The sequence below is a fragment of the Schistocerca americana genome, chromosome 4 (assembly GCF_021461395.2).
Source record: "Schistocerca americana isolate TAMUIC-IGC-003095 chromosome 4, iqSchAmer2.1, whole genome shotgun sequence".
NCBI classification, from domain to species: Eukaryota; Metazoa; Arthropoda; class Insecta; order Orthoptera; family Acrididae; genus Schistocerca; species Schistocerca americana.
This window is the reverse complement of record NC_060122.1, coordinates 246,188,615-246,214,588: the sequence shown is the minus strand read 5'-3', so window position 1 is coordinate 246,214,588 and position 25,974 is coordinate 246,188,615. Positions and strand designations below refer to the sequence as shown.

The following is a 25,974-nucleotide window of genomic DNA, read 5'->3' as shown; positions in this document are numbered from 1 at the left end:
TAGGAAGCGTGAGCACCCTCACTAAAAAATCTACTTTGTCATTTGGCACGAAAATCAATATTTTGCCAGTTCGAACGCGCCTTTACACTGTGGCATGCCCTTGAACAGCGAGAAATCTTATCGTTAAACCCGATATTTTTCTGTAATTATGAGAATATTAACTGACCGTTTTGAGGACTGCAGTGCCTGACGCTCTGCTGAGAATCTACTCCTGATGTCCCCATCTCCGTTGTCGCTACCTCTGCCTGTGCACATCAGCTCTGACACTGAGGTGCTTCTGTAGACAAAAGATTTACAGTGAATTCTTAGGTCAGTACTGCATGTCCCAGAAACAATCGCCTGACTGCTGAAAATAATTTACTTGAGAACAGCTCGCTATTTATGTTTTATCAGAAGATACGTAAAAGAAAATCAGTTTCAATGCACGAGTATGACAGGGCGTAAACATTTCTTTAGATTTCGAGTTAGAGTTTATTACAAGGTATTTTATAGGGTAATAAAATGACTAAGGTCAACTTCATAAGTTTGATTCTTCACTTCAAAAAAATAAATATAAAATATTTTACAGTCAGCATCACAGTTCAGACACAATCCTTTTACTGATGATCAGGTCTTATTCGCTGTTAAAAAGACTTATCTACAACTGGCAGGAAAGCAACTCAGTTTTAAAAACCTAAGGACGTTTATTTTTTTAAAAAATGCGAAGGATTGGCATTTACGGAGAAATATGCAATCCACTCCAAAATTTTAATTCACAGTAGCATAATGGAACAAGTTACAAAAATCTAACTGTTCAAGATTTTTTGATATTCTGTGACCTTCTCAGAAATGTGTGGCACTATAAACAGAAAACTTACCAACCAAACAAGAAAGGATAAACAAATGAAATTTGTAAAATAATGGCAGTGTCTGTATCGTTGTTTTGTGGTTAACATCGGGCTCTAAACAGGACAAGAATATGAAAATGAAATTACAACGGAAAACAGACCGATATATCCTAAGTGATGAAATAAGAAGCGAAAATAGGATTGGAAGCAACAAAATTTAATACAAATAAGATAGAAGAACAAAAGTCAACTGTTGTGAGACCCTCTTCCAAATGTAAGCTAATAATTAGTCTTCTGGCCAGAGAGATGTTGAACGACCAAGGGATCGAATGAAGATATCGGGATTCCTATTTGAACAGAACGGACCGCATGAAGATAATGTTTTGAAGCTACCATACTTGCGGCGGAAATTAATTTGATCTGCATCATCTTATCACAATATTATTTTGTCCGATGCTCTTTCTAGCACCGGGATTCTCTAATCTTATCTCAATAATCTCGAAAGAACGGAGACACAATCTTGTGGTTGCTTTTACTGGACTGGGCACATTTTGGGCTACATGACAATTTGTAGTGCATCTTTACACGTCACGTCTCACACAATCTGCTTTACGATACCATTTGTTTTAGGAACTATGGCTGGTCAATAGCTTAAAACGGCTACCTGACTTACCTAATAGCTTTTTTACATTTCGATCGAGACAACTACATTTATGGTAAACTGAAATAAAGATAGTACCGGTACATCCGGTTCGCTTGAAATAAAAGTGTTGGCCACACAAGGAACATACTTGTGAAATAATTGTTTCTGATAAGTCTTGTTAACTACGCGTGCATTGTCCTGTACGAATTCATAGCAACGCAGATGTTACACAGCGGTAAGGAAATAAGAAAGTAATCAGATAACACTATTAAAATCCCGATCTAATGTATATTATACAGCAGGCGACACAATTAAAAATGATTACACCGAGGTGACGAAAGTCATGGGATAGCAATATGCCCATATACAGATGGTGGTAGTATAGGCATTGTGGAATAATTAAAAGACTGTGAAAAGTTTGTCAGTGTTTAAAAGACACTATAGACTTATCGGGTTCTTTCATTTTGGTACACCGTTTAAGGCTAGTTGACCAAACCGCTTCTGAACATTCAATTTCTAAAAAATGGTACAAATGGCTCTAAGCACTATGGGACTTAACATTTGAGGTCATCAGTCCCCTAGACTTAGAACTACTTAAACCTAACTAACCTAAGGACAGCACACACGCCGGCCGGTGAGGCCGAACGGTTATAGGCGCTTCAGTCCAGAACCGCGCAACCGCTTCGGTCGCAGGTTCGAATCCTGCCTCGGGCATGGGTGTGTGTGATGTCCTTCGGTTAGTTAGGTTTAAGTAGTTCTTAGTTCTAGGGGACTGATGAGCTCAGATGTTAAGTCTCATAGTGCTCAGAGCCATTTGAACCATTTTTTTTTTTGACCAAAACAAGGAAAAATCCAGTAAACACGGGCTCTAAATTCCTTACTTTACGAGCTGCGAGCACTTTGATCACTAGAGTAGATGTGTTTCATAGTAGCGAAGATGAAAAAATGCTCACAGCTCATAATGTACGCATTTTAGAGCCCATTTTTATCAGATTTTTTCTTGTTTTGGAGCAAGGAATGTATCCTCAAATTATGTTAAGGGAATTGAGTTACACCCTGTATACGTCGACAATTCACCCTGTGTGTGTCTTGTCTGGAATCAAACCTGTTCCTTTCACTGGGAACGGTATTTGCTCTGCACATCAGTAATGCCCACCTGGCTGCCCGCAAGCTTGCATTCAGTTCTGCTCTGTTCTGCCTTTGGTTTGTTTTTCCGTCAGTGTTAGTTGTATGTTAATGGTGATAATAAGTTTATGTATATTTTCACTGGTCGATATGCAGCTCAATTATGGATTCGGTGGAATGGAATGGAAGAACGGCGCAATGACGCTTTCCTTTTACACTGCTGTGCAGATATTGTCTTTATAGCACAGGGACAAAGATAAATGGAGGAATGAAATCGAAGTGCAATTATTCCATCATTTTTCGGGTGTGCATCCGGGATATCAGCAAGTCGTGTGTCGACATTTTGGTTGATAATCGATCTGCCTGTCTCAAGGTGAGTCGCTTGCAAGACTTTTAACAGACTTTGCACTGTGGAGTAAACGCGCATGCGTCAGAGATAATACTGCTGGTAATAAGAGCGTCAGTCATAGATAAAAGGTTGGGTTACACTCATTTCACAAGACGTCATTTTGACGTCACACGCAGTATCGTCAACCGCTGGAAGTGCTATCGACTTTCGTTGGAGTTCGGTACGAGCCTCTCGCAAGACTTGATGCACGGCTATCCGTGATTTACAAAAACATGTTCTTGCTACAGTTTATTATAACTATTGTTATAATTAAACGTCACATAAGGATTTATTGACAGATAATGCTTTCTTATAAGAGAGCTCTCTCAGGAACGAAATGTTATTGTCAATAATTTACAAATTAAGCGTGAAACAAGTTCGTATTATAACTTGCAGTATGCAGTCTCACGGTAACGACGCACTGAAAATTTATCACAAATATGTCAGTTAATAATGACTCAACGATAAAAGCCTTCAAGAGATACTACGATAATCAATTCAGGAGACTACTAATACATAACGGAATGCTACAATAACGGTTAATGTTGTGGTTCGTGGGATAAAAGGATGCAAGTTCGCATCCCGCCGCATGCAATTTTTTTTTCTTCTTAGTGTTGTTAACGTATTTTAGGGCTTGCTCATAAGTGTTATACAAGTATGTTCTGCAATATTCGACGTTATTAACTTTCCGGTCTGATTATACAACGAAGAATGAAATAAATATTTTGTGATTTCCGAGTCTGTGGTTAGACAGGAACATAAGACGACAGCTTTAACTCCTGCGAGTGAAATCAGGAGCAATAACATTCACATTCTTCCTTGTTACAAATATTTCGCTGTTTATTTCCAAATACGTGGCGATTTCCGAGTGTGTGGTTAGGCATAAACCTAAGAGGATAGCTTAAATTGCTGCAACTGAAACGAAGAGCAATAAAATTCTTATTCTGCCTTCTCACAAATATTTGGATCTTTACTTCCGAATATATGGCGATTACCGAGTGTGCGGTAAGGCAGAAACCTAATGGGACACCTTTAATTGCCGCAATAAAATTTATATTCTTTCTTGTCACAAAGTCGATCGCAGTTCCTACATGTGACAACAAAATAACGTCACATTTGCAGCAAGTCTTGTGAAATGTGTGTTACTCTAAAGCTTTTGCGCTTCTATGAGTACAACAAAGCAAGCTCAGAGTCATCTAATCCACAGTGATGACGAAATATTGGATGATTATTATGGACGGCATATGATGTAATGCCAGGAACTGAAGACCTAGAACAATATTTCCGTAAAAAAATGTCGAGTGACAAGGGCATCCCGTCGAGTTGACAGTTCGCCGTGTGCAAGTCTTTCGATTTGACGCCAATTCGGCGACTTGCGCGTCGATGGAGGTGAAATGATGATGATGATTAGAACAACACAACACCCAGTCCCTGAGCGGAGCGGAGAAAATCTCCGACCCAGCCGGCAATCGAACCCGGGCCCTTAGGACTGACATTCTGTCGTGTTGACCACTCGGGGGCGGACAATATTTCCGTGGAGAGCGCAGACCTAAAATGAGGGGTTTCTATGATTTGCCGAGCTAGGAATCCTCGTCAGGATTGAGCTGATTGCCGGCCGGAGTGGCCGAGCGGTTCTAAGCGCTACAGTTGGAACCGCGCGACCGCTACGGTCGCAGCTTCGAATCCTGCCTTGGGCATGGATGTGTGTGATGTCCTTAGGTTAGTTAGGTTTAAGTAGTTCTAAGTTCTAGGGGACTGATGACCTCAGAAGTTAAGTCCCATAGTGCTGAGAGCCATTTGAACCATTGAGCTGATTGTATTTGCACAGCTTCCTTGACCATTGAATCGCAGTAGGGTGAGGTTGTGGCCAGTATCTTAACTTTCCCGTGGAAATACAGTGGCCAGTGGCCAGTGGAAATACAGTGTTTAGCCCCTGCATAGTTGGGCTGCAGTAGGCGAGTGCATCGATAATGTTCAACGCAACGTTATTTTACAGAGCGTCCCGTTCATCCCACGTACTTTTTACCACAGTTACACAGAATTTCGTAAACACCTCCTTTCATAAAAGCAAATCATCCTTCACAAATCCCAAAAGAGCTGTTGTCTTGGCCTGCGGTAGGAATCTTGCAAGCGACTCCCCTTGAGAATGGTCGAAAGGTTTTCAGCCAAAATATCGATATACCAATTAATAATATCCCGGATGCACTCCCGAAGAATGATGATATACAATGCAGTCATTTTGTAATGAGCCAGCCGAGAAGACGGGCCCCTTATATCAAAATATTCAGAAAATATCGCCGAACGACTTCCGAAATCTTGTCGGTGCAGTTCTGGTTCACCCTGTTCATCAAAATTAGGAGAAAAAATATTGTTTTAGAAATTTATTCAGAACGAACGATAATCGGCTAACAAGCGGTGCAACACAGCAATAGTAGCAGCGACTGGAGATATGTTCATATGTAGACTGGCCATTAGCTACTGAGCCGTAGAATTACAATCACATGACTAACGAAAAACATACAAACAAAGATATAACAATTCGAATAAATGGGTGTGTTTATATCTCAGGTCAATTAAGTTCCGAAAACACGTTGGGTCGTAATAACAATAAAAAAACAGAAATACATAAATCAGCTAGATAAACAAACAAAACGCAGCGGACACGAGTGCGTGGGCCGCATGCTAACCAAACAGCAAATGACGTCAGACTCGCCCTGTAGACTCTCGTGTGCATCAACTCTGGCGACACCCACGCCCCCTCTCTGGTCGACCGCCACATGTGTCCACCGTCTCACCACTCAGTCCACTGTCCATAAGTCGCTTGGGCATCAAGGTCTTCAGATAATAAACACAGTCTCAGTCTGACGATGACGATGTGAATCAAACGTGGGTTCAGAAAGAAAGAAGACGGCGTTCGTCTGGTGTAGTCCAGCGGTACCCCAGGATCCAAAAGTGAATCAAAATCGAGAGGGGAGGGGGGGAGCATGTTTCCTGAATAGTGTCGGTAAGGTTACTGAATGAGGTAAAACACAATTTTTTTGAGTCATCAGTCTTCTGACTCATTTTATGCGGCCCTCCACGAATTCTAATTCCTTTCCTGTGCCATTTCTTCACCTCAGTGTTGCACTTTCAACCTACGTGCTCAATTATTTGCTGTATGTATTCGAGTCTCTGTCTTCCTCTATAGTTTTCACCCTCTACAGCTCTCTCTAGGACCATGGAAGTTATTCCGTGATGGCCTACCATCCTGTTCATTCTTCTTGTCAATGTTTTCCATATATTCCTCTCTTCGCAGATTCTGAAGAGAACTACTTCATTGCATATCTTATCAGTCCACCTAATTTTCAACATTCTTCTGTAGCACCACATCACAAATGCTCCGAGTCTTTTCCGTTCGGGTTCTCCGAAAGTCCATGTTTCACTGTCACGCTATGGTGTGCTCCAAACATACATTCTCAGAAATTTCTTCCTCAAATTAAGGCCTGTGTTTGATACTGATAGAATTCTCTTGGGCAGGAACGTCCTTCTTGCAAGTACTATTCTTCCTTTTTTGTCCTCTTTCCTCCGTCTGTCATGGGTTATTTTGCTGTCTAGGTAGCAGAATTCCTAAACTTTATATACTGTGTGATCAGTAATGCTGATGGTAAGTTTCTGGATGTTCTAATTTCTGCTACTTCTCATTACTGTAGTCTTTCTTTGATTTACTCTCAAGTCATATTATGCACTCCTCAGACTGTTCATTCCACTCAGCAGAGCCTGTAATTCTTCTTTCCTTTCACTGAGGACGGCAATGTCCCCAGCGAATGTTATCACTAATATCCTTTCACTTTGAATTTTAATTCCACTGTCTAATCTTTCTTTTAATTCCGTCATTGCTTCTTCGACTTACAGATTGAACAGTAGGGGGCGAAAGACTACCTCCCTGCCTTACACCGTTTTTAATCCGAGCACTTCGTTCTCGGTCTTCCACTCATTATTCCTTCTTAGTTCTTTTACAGACTGCTGTGTGTTAATCGTCTTTCCCTACAGTTTATCCTTATTTTTCTCAGAATTTCGAACGTTTTGCACCATTTGGCATTGTCGAACGCTTTTTCCAGGTCGACAAATACTGTGATCGTGTCATGATTTTTCTGCAGTCTTACTTCCATTATCAACAGCAAAGTCATAACTGCCTCTCTGGTGCCTTTATCTTTCCTAAAGCCAAACTGACTATCGTCTAAAATATCTTCAACTTTCTTTCTGATACTTCTGTATGTTATTCTTATCAGCAACTTAGATGCAAGTGCTGTTAAGCTGACTGTGCGATAATTCTCTCACTTATCAGCTACTGCTATCTGCGGAATTGTGCGGGTGATGTTTTTTTCCGAAAGTGAGATAGTATATCGCCAAACTCATACAGTCTACATACCAACGTGAACAGTCGTTCTACTGCCACTTCCACGAATGATTTTATAAATACTGATGGAATGTTATCTACTCTTTTGCCTTTTTCGCTCTTAAGTCTTCCACAGCTCTTTTAAATTCTGATTTTAATTTTGGATCCCCTATCTCTTCTACATCGACTCCTGTTTCTTCTATCGCGACATCGGACAATTCTTCCCACCCATACACGGCCTCACTGCACTCTTTCCACCTATCTGTTCTCTCTCCTCTGCATTTATCAGTGGGATTCCCATTTCATTCTTAATGTTACTTCCCTTGCTTTTAATTTCACCGAAAGTTGTTTTGACATTTCTATGTGCTGCGTCAGTCCTTTCGACAATAATTTCTTTCTCGATTTCTTCACATTTTTGAAGCAGCCATTTCGCCTTACCTTCCCTGCTCTTCCTATTTATTTCATTCCTAAGCCTTACCTTCCTTGCACTTCCTATTTATTTCATTCCTTAGCGACTTGTATTTCTGTATTCCTGAATTTCCCTGAACATATTTGTACTTTCTTCTTTCATTGATTAGCTGAAGTATTTCTTCGGTTACCCATGGTTTCTTCGCAGTTATCATCTTTGTACCTATGTTTTTCTTTCCAGCTTCTGTGATTGCCCTTTCCAGGGATGTCAATGTCTCTCCAACTGAACTGCCTACTTAGCTATTTCTCATCGCATTATCTATAGCCTCAGAGAACATCTAGCGTATCTCTTCAAAAAATGCAGGAAGTGAACTTGTTTCTACACTTTCAAATTCCTCTCCCACGACACACGTAATAACTACAGCGTGAGCGACTGCTTCGTCAATTTCCACATTGTTCGTCTGCAACAAATCGCATGTCATTATCACTTCAAAACGATAGCATGCGGCTGCTTTTACTTTAGAAACTAGCTATGGCTACGAGAACATTATCGTGTAATAACAGTAGCGAAACCTTGCAGGAAAAATTTAGAAAACCTGGGTCCGAAAAAGACTGTGCGACATTTGCGCTGCCCCTATCGTATATCTCGTGTATGAATCATGAGAATAAGATAGGAGACTATGGCACATACAGAGGCACGTAGATACTCATTTGTATCTCGCTCGGTACCCGAATTGAATACGAAAGAAAATCGATAATATCGGTACGATGTACCCTCCGTCGTGCACTGTACAGTTGCTTGTTTGTATGTATATTTACATGTGGATATCACATCACTGAATGACTTGTAACTTACAACGCACATTACGTCAAAGTTCAGGACATTCACAGCTCCAAACTGTGTAAACATTTTTGATCCGTTTTTAATTTTGTTTAATATTTATTTTAAAAGTAATTGGTTGGCTGGATGTTTTGGTGATTTCTAGAGCATTAAGCAGCATGTAGCAGATATATCTATCTCATCAAATTAAGGGCGCCCATCCCCTCCCCCCCCCCCCCCCTCCTAGCTCTCAGGGAAAGGAAAGAAATATAGTGCTAACAGATTTCTTTCAAGAAAATGATTTAAAAGTCCGAATTACGCAGGTTTTTAACAAAGTCGGAACTGGAACTTTTTCATAGCTATGTACAAGGTGCCATTCGCCTTCCAAAATGTTAACCCCCCTCGGCCCCGCACCTGCAGACATGTTCCTGAAATGTAAAAGCATTGTTCGGAGTTTATAGCAATGTTCTACTGGGAATCCACTTTCACTTCGTTTGTTTGAAAGTAGTAAACATACAGAGAACATCTATAGTTTCACAGAATAAACATAAACAATCGGAACAGGAGAATATAGAGACAACTGCATCAGACGTGCGAAAATACTAGTAATAATTATTATTGTTACAATTAATACTTCCGAACGTATGATACAACTGTTTCTTTATTCTTCTTTTCTGATTGTTTATGTTTACTTTTTGAAAGTACAGATCCAAATGTTTGTTACTCTCAAATAAACGAAGCGACAGCGCACTGCCAATAGAACATTTTTTAAATTCCGAACAGTCCCTTCACATTCAGAAACATGTCTCATATAACAGTTTCACAAGCACTACAATACAAAAAAACTGGCACGCGCGGACCTGGAACTAGGGACCCTTGATACGATAAAGTAACGCCCTACAGACTTCGCCATTGGATCTCTAGACAACAGTCCCTCACAATCATGGTTTTCCTGTACTCCGTTCGTCAAGTGTTACTTATTACTTACCGTTTGCACGTCTCTTGGACGACAATATATAGTAGCACAAACTGTGTGTGTGTCTGGGGGAGGGGGGTTATGGTTGATACTTTTCTGTCTATATACAATGTTTGGTACCGAACTGACTGTCTGATATCTGGAGGTTTGGGTGTCAGCTTCACCTAACACGTTTTGAAGAGACACCCAATTTGACGTTGTGTGAAACAGAGACTCTTGCTTCTACTGCACTTTATTTTGTTGTATGTTACAGATGTTTTGAATGATAAAATCTCTGTTCTGATTTTTTTCATGGATACAATAATATCTTCCACTGAACGATGTCCATTAATCCTAATAGTCTATTTTTTCATCGTCTTGACTTTTTATTAAAACATACTGGTAAGTAGACCTAACAGTTGAATGTACTGTTTTCAATGCGTGAATAAAAATATTCGTAGCAGATTCTGCTTTTCTGGCATTAGTTTTATCTTCTCGTTTACAAGATCGCCATATGCCTTGGAGGTCAATGTCTTTCTGAAAACGACGGCTAACTATGTCCTCGGTCATATGTCCAAAGCAGCACAGTATCAAGAACTTTGATTGATCTTAATCACTAAATAATCTAGATAGTTCGTAACGAGAAATCGAGCTCGAAAACTAAGGTCAAATACCGTTGTTATGAGCACAGCTTGTAATACGTCTGTACTAGCGACATTTCCCGCCTGGAACAATTAGGAAGTCTGTTGCAAAATAATTTGATTGGTGAAAAAACATCAGCCGGCCAGTTAGAGGCTTGGACACACCCATAAGAGATTGCTGCAGAGCACTAGGTGACCTATCAGTTTAGTGAGGTGAATGGGGCAGGGGGGGGGGGGGGAGTTTCTGTCTTCAAGATAGCAAATAAAGCAAATAAGACACATTTACTGTGAGACTTGCGAGCACACATTTCACTTGGGGACGCCAGCGTAGGGATTTCGATACTATCCATGTTGAGACTTAGCTTTTGACCGTCAGTGAGAACCTTTTCTTATCGTTAATGGGCAATTATAATTTTACTTCATTAGCAGTAATTGAAAGCGGTAAAGCATTTTGTAACATTGATCTGTCAAGCATTTTGTTCCGAAAATAAATGTCTAATTACATTCTTACGTTTATGTGGCCCCCTGCCGCCCACAGCATGGGAATTTCAATCGCTGCCTGTACCAGCTTTACCAGCTCGCCGTCATGCTATTCAGAAAGTTATGAACCTCTTCTTTCACCTCGTCGTCGGAGCTGAATCGCTGGGACCACAATTAACGCTGACAGGTACTGTGAGATTCTGAAAAAACTCAAACGAGCAATTCAGAACCGGAGAAGAGGAATGTTGAGCAAGGGCGTACACATTCTCCATCACAACGCTCGCCCACATATCGCTCGCCAAGCCGTTGCTCTCCTGCAACAATTTCAGTGAGACATAAATACCCACCCACCCTACACTTCTGACTTTGCTCCCTGTGACTGTCACCTGTTCCCTAGGTTAAAAGAACATTTGGCCGGAAAGCGATCCAGCTCCGACGAGGAGGTGAAAGAAGAGGTTCGTAACTTTCTAAACAGCATGGCGGCGAGCTGGTATGACATGGGCATACAAAAACTGTTACAGCGTCTACAAAAATGCATCGTCAGAAATGGTGATTATGTCGAAAAATAGCTAAATGTACAAGCTGTAAACTGATGTAAACCATTGTAGAAATAAACAGGTCTATGTACTTATTAAAAAAATAGATCTTACTTTTGGGATTACCCTCGTATCATGTTGCTACGACGAGCCTTTGCTGTTGTTTATTTTTCATTTTCCAATAGTTAATTTGAGTGTCGTGACTTACTGCTGCTGAAAGACATTGACAATGCGAGCGTACTTAATGTGTCGGGTCTACACTGAACTACTATTGCCTCACCGCCCCATTCCGCAGTTGCCTGTCACAAACATAGCTGAGTGCTGTGGTACCCAGTGGCACATTCGTCTCCTCCGCAAAATCTCACACCGCTGCCACGCGTCCGCGGCGTTCCTGTCTCCCTCCGACCTGTCCAACACCTTTCCCGGTGGCCACACCAGCAATTACAAGTGAAGCGCCATGGGGCCTCCGCACGAGTTGGCACTCTTCCCAAGCACAGAAACCAGCCGGAGGTGACCGTCAGGGCCGAATCACTGCTCTATTCGCCACCTGTGACCTTCCGACCTGTGCTATGGCGCTCAGCAACCGATGCTGTATCTCATCCCGACATGTACGCTAACTGAAAAAAATAGGGCATTTAACTGACAGCCTCTGCCGATGTTATCTGTTTTAACCAGTCCACGGACAAGTATTGACAGCACGTTACGCATAGCTGTGTATCTTCCCACCTCCATAGGGACTTCGAGATCTTTATTAAAGAGATCGGTAAATATTAAGAACAGTATGCTTAGTATCCATAACGATACGACGAACTGCTCTCTATCTCTCTCTCTCTCTCTCTCTCTCTCTCTCTCTCTCTGTGTGTGTGTGTGTGTGTGTGTGTGTGTGTGTGTGTGTGTGTGTGTGTGAGTGTGTGTGTTTGCTTGTTTGTTTGTTTGCGCTCGGGGTAGTGTGATGCGCGGTATCTAAAACACTCCCAAACGACTGTTTCTGCAACAAGAGACCACAAAATGGTATTTCTTATACCAAACTTATACCAAAGACTCAAAGGCTGTTCATCAATACAGCTGCACATATACCAGTCCGGACCAAAAAGTATGCTTTTGTCGAAATTGCTGTGATGATGAATTAGACAAAACAACGAACATAGCAGAACGTGAACATGAAGTAATATTTGCGGTATTAGGAGAGACAGAGATATTTAAGTGTAAATGCGACTCGCTGACACAGAACAACTTAAATAACGCAATTTTAAAATAGCAGTGTTACATTTACATTATCATGATTTCGGCTTAAAATGCCATTATCAAGTGTTTTAATGTTTATACAGTGCCTAAGATGGCATACTGTCGTATTTGTTACTGTCGTAATAGTGTATTCTAAATACGACAGTATGCCATCTTAGGCACTGTATAAACATTAAAACACTAGATAATGGCATTTTAAGCCGAAATCATGATAATGTAAACGTAACCCTGCAAATTAAAAATAAAGTCTAATGGCGGTACTGGCTTCAAAGGAATTTTGAAACAGAAACACAATTCGCAGCTTAAAGAAAAGCAGGAAGGCTGTGTATGAAAAACGAACCAAGGGTCATCACGATTGTGACAGTTTCACAACATACAGCAAAAAGTGCACAAAAAATGCAAAGGTACAAATAAAACCTATAATCCGTGTACGAAATTCAAAGCTATGTATCATTATCGAAGTACAAAAATTAATTCTTCTGTGAGAGAATGAGAGGGGGGGGGGAGAGAGAGAGAGAGAGAGAGAGAGAGAGAGAGAGAGAGAGAGAGAGAGAGAGAGAGAGAGAGACAGAGAGAGGAGGACAGTCTTATCACCGACCGCACTGCACTAATAGCAAATAATCGTCTATGGAGGAAGCACGGCCGGCCGGGGTGGCCGAGCGGTTCTAGGCGCTACAGTCTGGAACCGCGCGACCGCTACGGTCGCAGGTTCGAATCCTGCCTCGGGCATGGATGTGTGTGATGTCCTTAGGTTAGTTAGGTTTAAGTAGTTCTAAGTTCTAGAGGACTGATGACCTCAGATAAGTCCCATAGTGCTCAGAGCCATTTGAACCATTTTTGAGGAAGCACGGTGAGTCGCTAATCAAGTAAGTCAATGCAGTGTTCGCCAAAAGGAGTGAAATGATTCCCTAGTAAAAAGATGCTGTGGTGCTACAAAAAACAAGAGAAACATTTGACATGAAACCAGGGAACAGAATGCTACGCCGTCATCACTTCGAATTTTTGCATTGTTGATCTCAAAAATTCCACAAGGGCAACCAAGTCATTTCCAGGTTCTTTTCCCGATAAGTTACAATTTCGTGTTAAAATCTTCAACTATAATCATTTTAGCACCTGCGTGCCGATGTAGTAAATGTGATTCACTTCACTACTCTGAACAAAATACATAGTACAGTGATAGTTCACAATACTAGTGTGTGCCTTGACGTCGTAAACGTGATAGGTAAGCAGCGTAATTAAGAAAGACCGTAGTCGCCCCAACGTCCAACCAGCCACGAAGTAGAAACAGTCCAAAGATTAACCACAAGGGAGTCCGAAATCACAGCCAGTCATAACTAGGCACTGTGTCGGGGATAGTCGTCAGCGAAGAGCATATGCTCCGCCGGACGGTGAATTACGTACGTATTACTCGTGTGACGTCAGTGGTTCCTTCCACATGAACGCCATTTCTACACTCCTGGAAATGGAAAAAAGAACACATTGACACCGGTGTGTCAGACCCACCATACTTGCTCCGGACACTGCGAGAGGGCTGTACAAGCAATGATCACACGCACGGCACAGCGGACACACCAGGAACCGCGGTGTTGGCCGTCGAATGGCGCTAGCTGCGCAGCATTTGTGCACCGCCGCCGTCAGTGTCAGCCAGTTTGCCGTGGCATACGGAGCTCCATCGCAGTCTTTAACACTGGTAGCATGCCGCGACAGCGTGGACGTGAACCGTATGTGCAGTTGACGGACTTTGAGCGAGGGCGTATAGTGGGCATGCGGGAGGCCGGGTGGACGTACCGCCGAATTGCTCAACACGTGGGGCGTGAGGTCTCCACAGTACATCGATGTTGTCGCCAGTGGTCGGCGGAAGGTGCACGTGCCCGTCGACCTGGGACCGGACCGCAGCGACGCACGGATGCACGCCAAGACCGTAGGATCCTACGCAGTGCCGTAGGGGACCGCACCGCCACTTCCCAGCAAATTAGGGACACTGTTGCTCCTGGGGTATCGGCGAGGACCATTCGCAACCGTCTCCATGAAGCTGGGCTACGGTCCCGCACACCGTTAGGCCGTCTTCCGCTCACGCCCCAACATCGTGCAGCCCGCCTCCAGTGGTGTCGCGACAGGCGTGAATGGAGGGACGAATGGAGACGTGTCGTCTTCAGCGATGAGAGTCGCTTCTGCCTTGGTGCCAATGATGGTCGTATGCGTGTTTGGCGCCGTGCAGGTTAGCGCCACAATCAGGACTGCATACGACCGAGGCACACAGGGCCAACACCCGGCATCATGATGTGGGGAGCGATCTCCTACACTGGCCGTACACCACTGGTGATCGTCGAGGGGACACTGAATAGTGCACGGTACATCCAAACCGTCATCGAACCCATCGTTCTACCATTCCTAGACCGGCAAGGGAACTTGCTGTTCCAACAGGACAATGCACGTCCGCATGTATCCCGTGCCACCCAACGTGCTCTAGAAGGTGTAAGTCAACTACCCTGGCCACAAGATCTCCGAATCTGTCCCCCATTGAGCATGTTTGGGACTGGATGAAGCGTCGTCTCACGCGGTCTGCACGTCCAGCACGAACGCTGGTCCAACTGAGGCGCCAGGTGGAAATGGCATGGCAAGCCGTTCCACAGGACTACATCCAGCATCTCTACGATCGTCTCCATGGGAGAATAGCAGCCTGCATTGCTGCGAAAGGTGGATATACACTGTACTAGTGCCGACATTGTGCATGCTCTGTTGCCTGTGTCTATGTGCCTGTGGTTCTGTCAGTGTGATCATGTGATGTATCTGACCCCAGGAATGTGTCAATAAAGTTTCCCCTTCCTGGGACAATGAATTCACGGTGTTCTTATTTCAATTTCCAGGAGTGTATCACAAAATTATGACCTCTTCTAGTTGCATGGCGAGTTACGTTTCCAGCAGTTGTCTCCATCTGTCTTGGGCTGTTCTCCCTAAGCGGTTCCAGTGAATTCTCGGATATCCTTTTCTCAACCGTCTGGTGGACTTCTCCCTGGTCTTTTCCTGCTTTTTGAACTCCGCCATGGCGCCATGTTTGCGCATACCATGTCCGTCCTCATGCCAACGTGGCCAGACCAGTGCTACGTCAGTGAATCAAACAATTGCATGTCACTGACTATAGAAAGAGATCACACATCTCCTGGATCTTTGCATACCTATTTCGATAGTCTTGAGCTTTCCCCTGGTGAATTCGTTCAATGCCCAATTCTCGGAGCCATGTTCAGCTCTGACAAAACACATTGTTTGTAAACTATTTTCTTCAGATTAACTTGCTTCAGTGATCTAAACGCTAGTGCTTGTTTACCAAAAACCTTGTCACTCGAGTTTGATACGGCTGAAGCATTGAAGCATTTAGATCTTACATCATAAGATTTACGCAAGACATAGGAGGGCGAATCAGATAGTCTTTGCCCCTATTTCTTATTAGTTGAAATAAGACACGTAGATGTAATTACAAATATACATACTATTCTACGTATCTTAAACTATTTTTCCACAGTAACCACAGCGGTTCAGACATTTGTCCCATCGCAACACTGAATTTAAGATGCCCTGCCGTAGCATTCGTTCGGCTGACTAGGAGAACCACCGTCAGACTGCTGTAAAGGCTTGGTCCAGACTCTTCCAGTGAAATGACCGGAGCTTGTAAGCAGCTCTGACTGTCACGTGTGGCCTCGCATTGTAGTGCAGGGTAACCACGTTGTCCACATCGAGAATCGCTCATCGCTTCTTCCTGAAGGCAACACTCACACGTGACACAGTGGAAGAGTAACTGTTGGCGTTGATAGTTGCACCTAGAGGCACGAAATCTATCACGAGTAGTCCACGGCGATCCCAGAATGTCGTCAATATCACCTTCGCAACGAAATTTTTTTTTGCCCAGGCGAACCCATATGCTACCGTACACTGCACTGCTGCTTCGATTCCGGCGTAAAATGCTGTATCCGTGTTTCATCGCCAGCAACAATGGAGTCCAGGAGACTGTCACCCTCCTCGGCCTAACGCTGCAGCAATCACTCGCTTGCCTTTATCATGTAATCCAACCGCTTAGGCTCCCACCAACACTGAACCTTCTGGAAGACTGAGTACCCGTAAGCGATGTCGTAGGCGCACTCGCCGATCCCTTTCACCACCACCAAGCGAGGCACTTTTCCCCATACGTGGGCTGCATTTCCCTGTAGGTTTCGATGAGTGTTCGCCCCTTGCTCCATGGAAAACGGGTCACACTTTGTTGCTCGTACGCCATGGACATGTGAAGTACAACCGCCATCTTTGCAACACTTCATGCCCTGTGGCCTCTTCATACCATTTTAAGGGCGATCAAGCCAGCCTATCTTGATTTCTAAAAATCTGCATTTGCATACATGCAAATTAATGCCATTTCTCCACCGTATTAAACTATCATGCAAAGTAGGTAAACGGATGCTATGTAGCGGCATACACAAGATAGGTGATAGGATGCACGCATGTCGTAATTCTGTTCATTTCAAGTAGGAGAACTCTAGGGGTGTGGGGAGGCCAACCGCCCACAATAGCAGGAGGTGGAGGGACATCCGGAATTGCGGACAGAATACTGATCCATGGCTGGCGGCTTTCTCTTTTGACGTCAGGTCTCAGGGGCTAGAAAGATGGATGCTCGCTATTTTTATAATGCCTCGTGAAAGCTCATGTTTTGATTAGGAACGTGCCAGCTGTTGTCTGGGTCGGTTCGGGGAAATGGTCGCCGAGCTCCAAGAGATAGCCAATAGAACGGCGCGCACTTCGCACCCCAATTATCATATTTTGATGACGCCCGATGCCAGGAAGATTTCCACCAAAAGCCCTGGCGGAGGCTATGACTGGCTGCTCGACTGTTACGTCAGCACACGTCTGCAGTCGCCGTCGGGAACTGGCGGGAAGGAAAGGTATTGACGCCTAGGTTGATGGAGTATGGTAATGGGAGTCTAGGCGAATTTGTTGTAAGGCCATAATTGACAAAAGCTTTGTTTGTCGGCGGAGGTTCGAATCCTCCCTCGGGCATGTGTGTGTGTGTTTGTCCTTAGGATAGTTTAGGTTAAGTAGTGTGTAAGCTTAGGGACTGATGACCTTAGCAGTTAAGTCCCATAAGTTCACGCACACATCTGAACATCTGTTTATCGGCGATGATTGGCCGCGTTCTGGCACAAGCAGAGCGGACGCTCTCTGGGCGCGGGGCGGAAGAGAAGAGGTGGTTCCTGGCCGCAGCACGAGTCGGTCGCGGACTTCGACTCCATTGCTGCAGAGTAATTTCATTCACAGTTTCAGTTGTCCGGGCACCCGGACAAACAGTTATTTTCGCGCTCGCCCTTTGCTCGGTCTCCTAGGTGGAGCCATCTCCATGCAGCAGCTAACCACGAGTAGCAGCCGTCATCAGCAAAGCGCCTTGCGTCGTACTGCCGGTAATACACGCATCTCCGGCTTCCAGCGTTTCAGTCGAATTTTTTAGCCGCCCCAAAATTCTAGTTGAGGTTTCGCAGAGGTTGAAACCGCATAACCACTTTGCCTTCTTAAGTGATATCGTGGTATTGCATCCGATTACCCACTTATTTACAGGCATTATACATTTATCAGGTTCTCTTTACTCCCCTTTCTCGCAGTGGAGAAGCACACTAGATTTCATGATGTGTCGTCTGTACTAGGTTCTTGCCAACACCTCTGTCAAGTTAGGTCTATTTATCAAGTTAGGACTATTTAAATGTTTGGTTTACGTTAATATACATGAATGTTGCTTGTACAAATTCATAATCGATTTCCATTTAAAGAAAATAAATGTAATTGTAAATTTTTAGGATGGCATTTACCTGTTAAACAGTCACACTTACCAGAATCCTTTCCCATCATTTTTCACGGGAGCTTTGGTCAATTAATTTAATGAATAGATTATACTAGAGGTCAGCTACTGCACTTAGGATTTATATCAGGGCCATTACAAGATTGTGTTACACACCTTGTGCAGGTTCAGTATAAACCAACTTGGGTGTGATTTACATAACATCGTGATTCTGCCCCCTCACTTGCACATCAGTTAAAAGCCCCACGATAGCAAACACACAGTTAGTTTTCATATTTAGTAATTGATAGCAGCGCCGTATCACGGATCTACCGACAGATAAGGTCGCCCCAGTCCAAGAAAGGTTCGCCGCTGGGAATGGAATATTGACGGTATTTACAGCAAAATGGGACAATGGCTCTGAGCACTATGGGACTTAACTTCTGAGGTCATCAGTCGCCTACAGCCTAGAACCACTTAAACCTAACTAACCTAAGGACATCACACACATTCATGCCCGAGGTAGGATTGGAACCTGCGACCGTAGCGGTCACGCGGTTCCAGACTGTAGCGCCTAGAACCGCTCGGCCACACCGGCCGGCGGTATTTACAGCAGTAATTTGTCTAAAAAAAATAAGTAAGGGTAAAGGCGTTCTGATTTGCCCTCGTACAACGAATGCTTTCATGACCGGATGTCTTAGCTACTGGTAAATTTTCAGGGTTGTGTCGTTGTTATCCATGAAATTTTTCCGTTCTGGGTCTGTGCTGCACGAAATCCTACGAACGGAAAAGTCTCATGGACAACAACCATACTATCCTGAATATTACCAGCAGCTTACACAAAACAGATGTACACGCTGACATTTCCCAAAGCCACGTAATAAATGCAAACATCTCTTGCTCTGACCCATTCTCTCGAAAGGTTTATGTCGAGGCCAGCTAGCCTATTAACTGATTCAGCTCTTTAGCTTTTTGTCCAGAGTTACTTTACTTCCTCTAAATATCCATAAACCCTTGCGCGTCTGCTGCATTATCACCATCTTTGCACCAGCACCCTGGCACAAGTTTGAGAGATTCGAATTAGAGTTCGCGTGTAGTCACATAAATATATACATCCTTAGTGCAGACGGAAATTCTCTTCGCAAGGTCTGCACACGGTGGAGTTGGTCCTACATGATTAAATCAGAAAGCAAGTTACACCTCGTGATTCCAGGGCAAGCTACTTCTATTGGTCAAGGCAGCACAGTACGGTGTGACTCAGAAACGACACACCAGTTTTTGCCCACTATCTACGAATACGTCTGAACTTCCCACTCATTTTTCGACTACATGAAGACAGAAATCGCGAAGCTAACGATCTCCTTAGGCTGCCGAACACTCAGAAGTACTCATTAACGCCTGTGTAATTAGATGCCAACAAAATGCGGTTTTAGATATTTCGATGGAAGCCGATGAAGTGAACAGTGAATTATAGGAAAATGCTTTTGACATCATAATGGAAAACTAGTCATTTTACAACGCTCACGATTCCCACTGGTTTTGTGTTTAGAGAACGAATACAGGGACTCTACTGAGCCATTTGGGTCAAAATTATAAACGTGTTAGGCGATCTTAGATCGAATACTTTGATATGAACTAATTGTCAGAAACGAAAATTTAGTTTTTACTGACATGAACAACTTAAACTGTGCTATAAAATCATCCCTTGTACAGAACCAACTGCAGGACATTTGACACTGCGGTATTGACCAGAACTAAACCCTGGGTTCCAAATTATTTGGTTCCATATCGTGTACACGTTGTTTACGATAGAAGACTAACTGCTACTCTGCCTATGTAAAAAGACTACATAGGCAGAGTAGCAGTTAGTTCTCCTATCGTACGATGCGACAACATCTTCTCATATTATACTGAGCGGATAATGCATACAAGATCTTTTTCACAATTATTTTGGAAACTGGAGAAAATGTCACTCGAAAATATCAGTGGTTTCCACCCAAACCGTTCAACTATTAATAATGTGAAACTTCCTGGCAGATTAAAACTGTATGCCGGACCGAGACTCGAACTCGGGACCTTTGCCTTAAATCGCGGGCAAGTGCTCTACCGACTGAGCTACCCAAGCACGACTCACGCCCCGTCCTCACAGCTTTAATTCCGCCAGTACCTCGTCTCCTGCCTTCCAAACTTGACAGAAGCTCTCCTGCGAACCTCGCAGAACTACCACTCCTGGAAGAAAGGATATTGCGGAGACATGGTGTAGCCACAGCCTGGGGGATTTTAGAAACATCCCCAAGGCTGTGGCTAAGCCATGTCTCCGCAATATCCTTTCTTCCAGGAGTGCTAGTTCCGCAAGGTTCGCAGGAGAGCTTCTGTGAAGTTTGGAAGGTAGGAGACGAGGTACTGGTGGAATTAAAGCTGTGAGGACGGGGCGTGAGTCGTGCTTGGGTAGCTCAGTCGGTAGAGCACTTGCCCGCGAAAGGCAAAGGTCCCGAGTTCGAGTCTCGGTCCGGCACACAGTTTTAATCTGCCAGGAAGTTTCGTATCAGCGCACACTCCGCTGTAGAGTGAAAATTTCATTCTATTAATAACGTGTTTGCTCTTGGGCAAACTCTTGAGAAATCTCGGGAAAGAGAAACGTCTAGGAACTGTTTACAGATTTTGAAAGAGCTTACGACAGTATTCGTCGAGATACCTTCTATAAAACCTTGATGAAGTTACGAACCCCAAATAAAATCAATGAAATTATTAATGTATGAGTGAATATTACGAACGGAAGGAGCGTACTCACAACCTTGACCCATAAGAATTAGATCAAGACGTGGAGATGCATTGTCAAGTGTACTGTTTAATCTCACCCTCGATAAAGTCATAAGTAAGAGCATAATTGGTGTAATGGCCTACGCATGGTAGATGGTAAGTTTCAAGTATTTTCTTACGTATACGACGTAGCGTTAGTGAGCGACAGCGAAGGAGGTCTTGAGGAGATGCACAAGAGTGTCGCCACAGAGGCAAGTAAAGCAGGACTACTCATCAATAAACATAAAACAGAACATACGCAAGTAGGAAGAATTAAATATGCGCAAGAGCACTTCACAGTTCAACTCGGACGTCAGTTCCACCTGTGTGGTCTGTGTGCTAGTATCTGGGATATCAAGAGTAGTCGTGGCCCAGCTTGCCTCAGGAGGGGTTACAACGGCTTTATGAGACTCTTCCCAACCGATTCAGTGCTTGCATCCACGCCAGGGCGGTTGCAACGAAGTACTGCCAAGTTATTTGCAAATTTTTCACTGAAATAACGTCACATACACCACATACCCTCTCAACCAGTGGAGTTATATTTCGATCGTCCGGTGTTCTACAGGATGCTTCACTTTTTTGTCAGACGGTATAGACAGACAGATAGATTTAGTAATTAATAAAAGGAATTTAAGAAATTTCAGTCTTATTACAGTGGTGTTAAACACTTTCTACAATATGTTCCGTTAGAATGCGAGTAATGAAATCTATAAAAATGTATGACGGCAGCACAGAAGGAAACAGATGTGTAGAAGAAGTCAAATAGTCACGGGAAGAGCAAAAACAACATTGTAAGATCAGCAGATGAGACTGAAGCACGAAAACGAATGGACAGGGACGAGAAGAGCATGAATCGTGTTGCCGGCCGGTGTGGCCGTGCGGTTAAAGGCGCTTCAGTCTGGAACCGCGTGACCGCTACGGTCACAGGTTCGAATCCTGCCTCGGGCGTGGATGTGTGTGATGTCCTTAGGTTAGTTAGGTTTAATTAGTTCTAAGTTCTAGGCGACTGATGACCTCAGAAGTTAAGTCGCATAGTGCTCAGAGCCATTTGAATCATTTTGAACCATGAATCGTGTTGACAATGTGACAGAGGCACTTCGTCACTTTTGGACAGAAAGAAAACAGCTGGGATATGTCGACAGCGACGCTAAACCGATGGTAACGACAAAGCGTTAACCTCCTCTTTAATGTAGAGTGTTTTCTTGGATAAGACGTAGGTTGCAGGGTAGATTGTTCCAGAATTGTGTTGCTGAAATGAAGGAGATGGAGAGAAATTTAATGTTAACGCAGAGGTGCAGCCGTATCCGATCAGGCACGTCGGTTATGGAATGATAGGTACCTGATACGTGAAGAGAGGTACTGATGCCTTTTGCGAAACTGTTTCTGTACGTTCGTTTGGCTTTCTGGACACTACATCTGTTACACCGCACTTTAAATGACTGACTGCATTACCGCGAGTTTTACGGTCGCAGGTTCGAATCCTTCCTCGGGTATGGACGTGTGTGATGTCCTTAGGTTAGTTAGGTTTAAGTAGTTCGAAGTTCTAGGGGACTGATGACCTCAGAAGTTAAGTCCCTTAGTGCTCAGAGTCATACGAATCATTTGAACCGCGCGTTTCTATAACGTGTGAAGCTCAATCTTCGACAACCAGAAATCAAATGATAAACTCTATTGTGAAAGCTCCACAGACTACTGTACATAGAATTTCAAGGTAGCGCCGTCGACATCGAGGTGGCAGGCAATTGTTTTGTTAGGAAACACAAGCATTTTGCAAACATATAGCACACACATGCCTTTTAATTAAAAGGCATTTCCTTAAAAAATTGTAAGAGCAACGGTTCTTGCCATTTTTAAATATCTCCTAATTAAAAGGAATTTTCAATTAAGCCATTGCAGTAAACTTTGGCTGTTCTGCACTCAGACATCGCTCGCCTTTCTCATTCAACACTTGCATCCTGCGTTTTACCCGGTCTGACAAATCATTAATGGAGGCTATCCTGATGCTGCTTCAATTGGCATGAAAAATTACTTTTTATTTCTATGTTATTCCAAATGCGTAGAGTTGACAAATTAATTTAGATATACTTCTCTTTTCTTTATTACACCGCCCTATAAGAAAAGTGAAGCACCAAGAAGACATGGTTGGATGTCACTGTAGCTTCGTTCACGTACCCACCATCTTTGAGCATGTAAATGATTAGAGATACCATTTTCCGTTAAAGGTAGAAATGCCATCACAATAGATTCGTGTTGTTTGCGTTTAGTGTTGTTACGAAGCCTGGTGGTGTGAATAAGGGGCTTCAGATGTTGAGCGATCACTGCGAAAGAAACGCTATGAACTCGTGTGAGACAGTGTTATCAGCACCTGACAGTGTTCGAAAGGGGCCTCATGTTCGGTTTCCATTTGGCCGGCTGGTCGAATCGTGCAATATCCTGGTATTCGGATGTGGCAGGGTGTAGTTGTTGGCCTGCATGAGAACTGAGGGCAGGCACACTTCTCCTCAAGACTCCGATAATCCATGTCTGAACATCACAAGGGCCTGTATTGTGCACCCAGCACATCGTTGCCTCTTCACAACCGCGCCTGTCATCCGAGAACAAGTAATGGACTGTAGTTAAAATCTTCTGGGTTATTAGGCCACGTCATATTTCTACTAAAATGATCGACATTTCGACCCCTCTGCTGGGATCTTCCTCAGGATCTTCTGGTGTCCACTACTGCTAGAACACTGTCAGAGACAAGTGTCGCGTCCTCTTATAAAGGGGAGTTTCCTCGCGTTCGTACTGGAGAAGTGATAGTGTTGGCTAGAGAAGGGATATTGGTTGAAATTCCTGCTAATGCTACCTATTGGTTGGTCGTCATCACTGGCTAGATTCGAAACGGACAGCGCAAGAGAGGGGGAATGTTTACGCACAATATTATTGTCCGCCGCGGTGACTCGAAGCGCGTTGTTTATGTCGCTCGTACACCGCGGCGCGTATTCACTTCCTTGATGGCGGGAAAAAAAAAAAAAAAAAAAAAAAAAAAAAAAAAAAAAAAAAAGTTCAAATGTGTGTGAAATCTTATGGGACTTAACTGCTAAGGCCATCAGTCCCTTAGCTTACACACTACTTAACCTAAATTATCCTAAGGACAAACACACACGCCCATGCCCGAGGGAGGACTCTCACCTCCACCGGGACCAGCCGCACAGTCCATGACTGCAGCGCCTCAGACCGCTCGGCTACTGATGGCGGGGAGCCACGATGCCGGAAGCCTATAGCCGTCCTCTCTATTGAAATTATCTGCATTCTTCGAAATTTCAACCGCTTCTCGGACTTTTCTTCTATAAATGTTTGTTTCCTTAGCCGGTGCGCGTACGTTATTAATGTTCCCCCTCTCTTGCGCTGTCCGTTTCGAATCTAGCCAATGACGACGAGCAACCAATAGCAGTAGCAGGAATTTCAACTAATACCCCTTCTCCACTGTAAGTTTAGAATAGTGCCTTTCTATCCAATGACGATGGGCCGCCCACGGTATCTACAGGAGATTAGCCAACAACGCCCCTTCTTCTTATGCATCTGAGTGGGAATATTAGCCTTTGACTATGGCCCACCAATGGTAGCCACATGAATTTCAACGAATACCATCACTTCTCCAGCACGAACACGAGAAAACTCCCCTTTATAAGAGGACGCGACACTCGTCTCTGACAGTGTTCTAGCAGTAGTGAACACCAGAAGATCCTGAGGAAGTTCCCAGCAGAGGGGTCGAAATGTCGATCATTTTACTAGAAACATGACGTGGCTTAATAATCCAGAAGCCGGCCGAGGTGGCCGTGCGGTTAAAGGCGCTGCAGTCTGGAACCGCAAGACCGCTACGGTCGCAGGTTCGAATCCTGCCTCGGGCATGGATGTTTGTGATGTCCTTAGGTTAGTTAGGTTTAACTAGTTCTAAGTTCTAGGGGACTAATGACCTCAGCAGTTGAGTCCCATAGTGCTCAGAGCCAATAATCCAGAAGATTTTAACTACAGTGAACACGGCCACGAAAGTCCGCAGAATTACATAAGTAATGGACTCCCTGCAACTTTCTGTCTCATCCCGCGCGATCGGCTGTAGATTAGTAACAGCCAGACTAGTGAATTTTCATCCCAAGCGTAGGGTACCGTTAACATCACAACTGCGATTGCAGTGATACCGTGACCGGGAAACATGGACTGCTGACTGACGTCGCACTGTGTTCAGCAATGAACCGCGGTTCTGTACGAATGACCATCGTCGGCGAATGTGGCATCGACCTGGGGAGACGTCACATTCTTGCTCTATTTTGAAGAGGCACAACGGTATTACTCCTGGCGTCATGAGATGAGAATCCATCGAACATTACTTCAGGTCGCGGCTGATACTGACTGAGGGAACTCTAATGGCACAACGGTACGTCACGAACACTGTGCCACCTCATCCGTTACCTCTCATGCGACAGTATTTTGACCCGCGTCCGGCCACCCTGATTTAGGTTTTCCGTGATTTCCCTTAAACGGCTCTGAGCATTACGGGACTTAACATCTGAGGTCATCAGTCCCCTAGAACTTCGAACTACTTAAACCTAACTAACCTAAGGACATCACACACATCTATGGCCGAGGCAGGATTCGAACCTGCGACCGTAGCAGTAGCGCGGTTCCGGACTGAAGCGCCTAGAACTGCTCGGCCACCGCGTCCGGCGTGATTTCCCTAAATAGCTTCAGGTAAATGCTGGGATGGTTCCTGTGGGAGGGCACAGCCGACTTCCTTCCTCGTCCTTCCCCAATCCGAAGGGACCGATGACCTCGCTGTTTGGTGCCCTCCCCCGAATCAACCAAACAATAAACTATTATCATTATACGATTTTTCAACAACAAAATGCTGGTCCACATATGGCATGTGCCTCTATGAACTGTCTG

The 25,974-nt window shown here is 44.0% G+C and overlaps 1 protein-coding gene across 1 annotated transcript in view; it reads right to left on the bottom strand.

Annotated features, from left to right (window-relative positions):
• LOC124613225 (protein cycle) overlaps nt 1-25,974 on the bottom strand; it is a 996,167-nt gene that overhangs the window by 915,364 nt on the left and 54,829 nt on the right. The window contains exon 2 of the mRNA XM_047141899.1: nt 167-277. The gene's annotated coding sequence lies outside the window, so the exon portion shown is untranslated. The remainder of the gene's footprint in view (nt 1-166; nt 278-25,974) is intronic.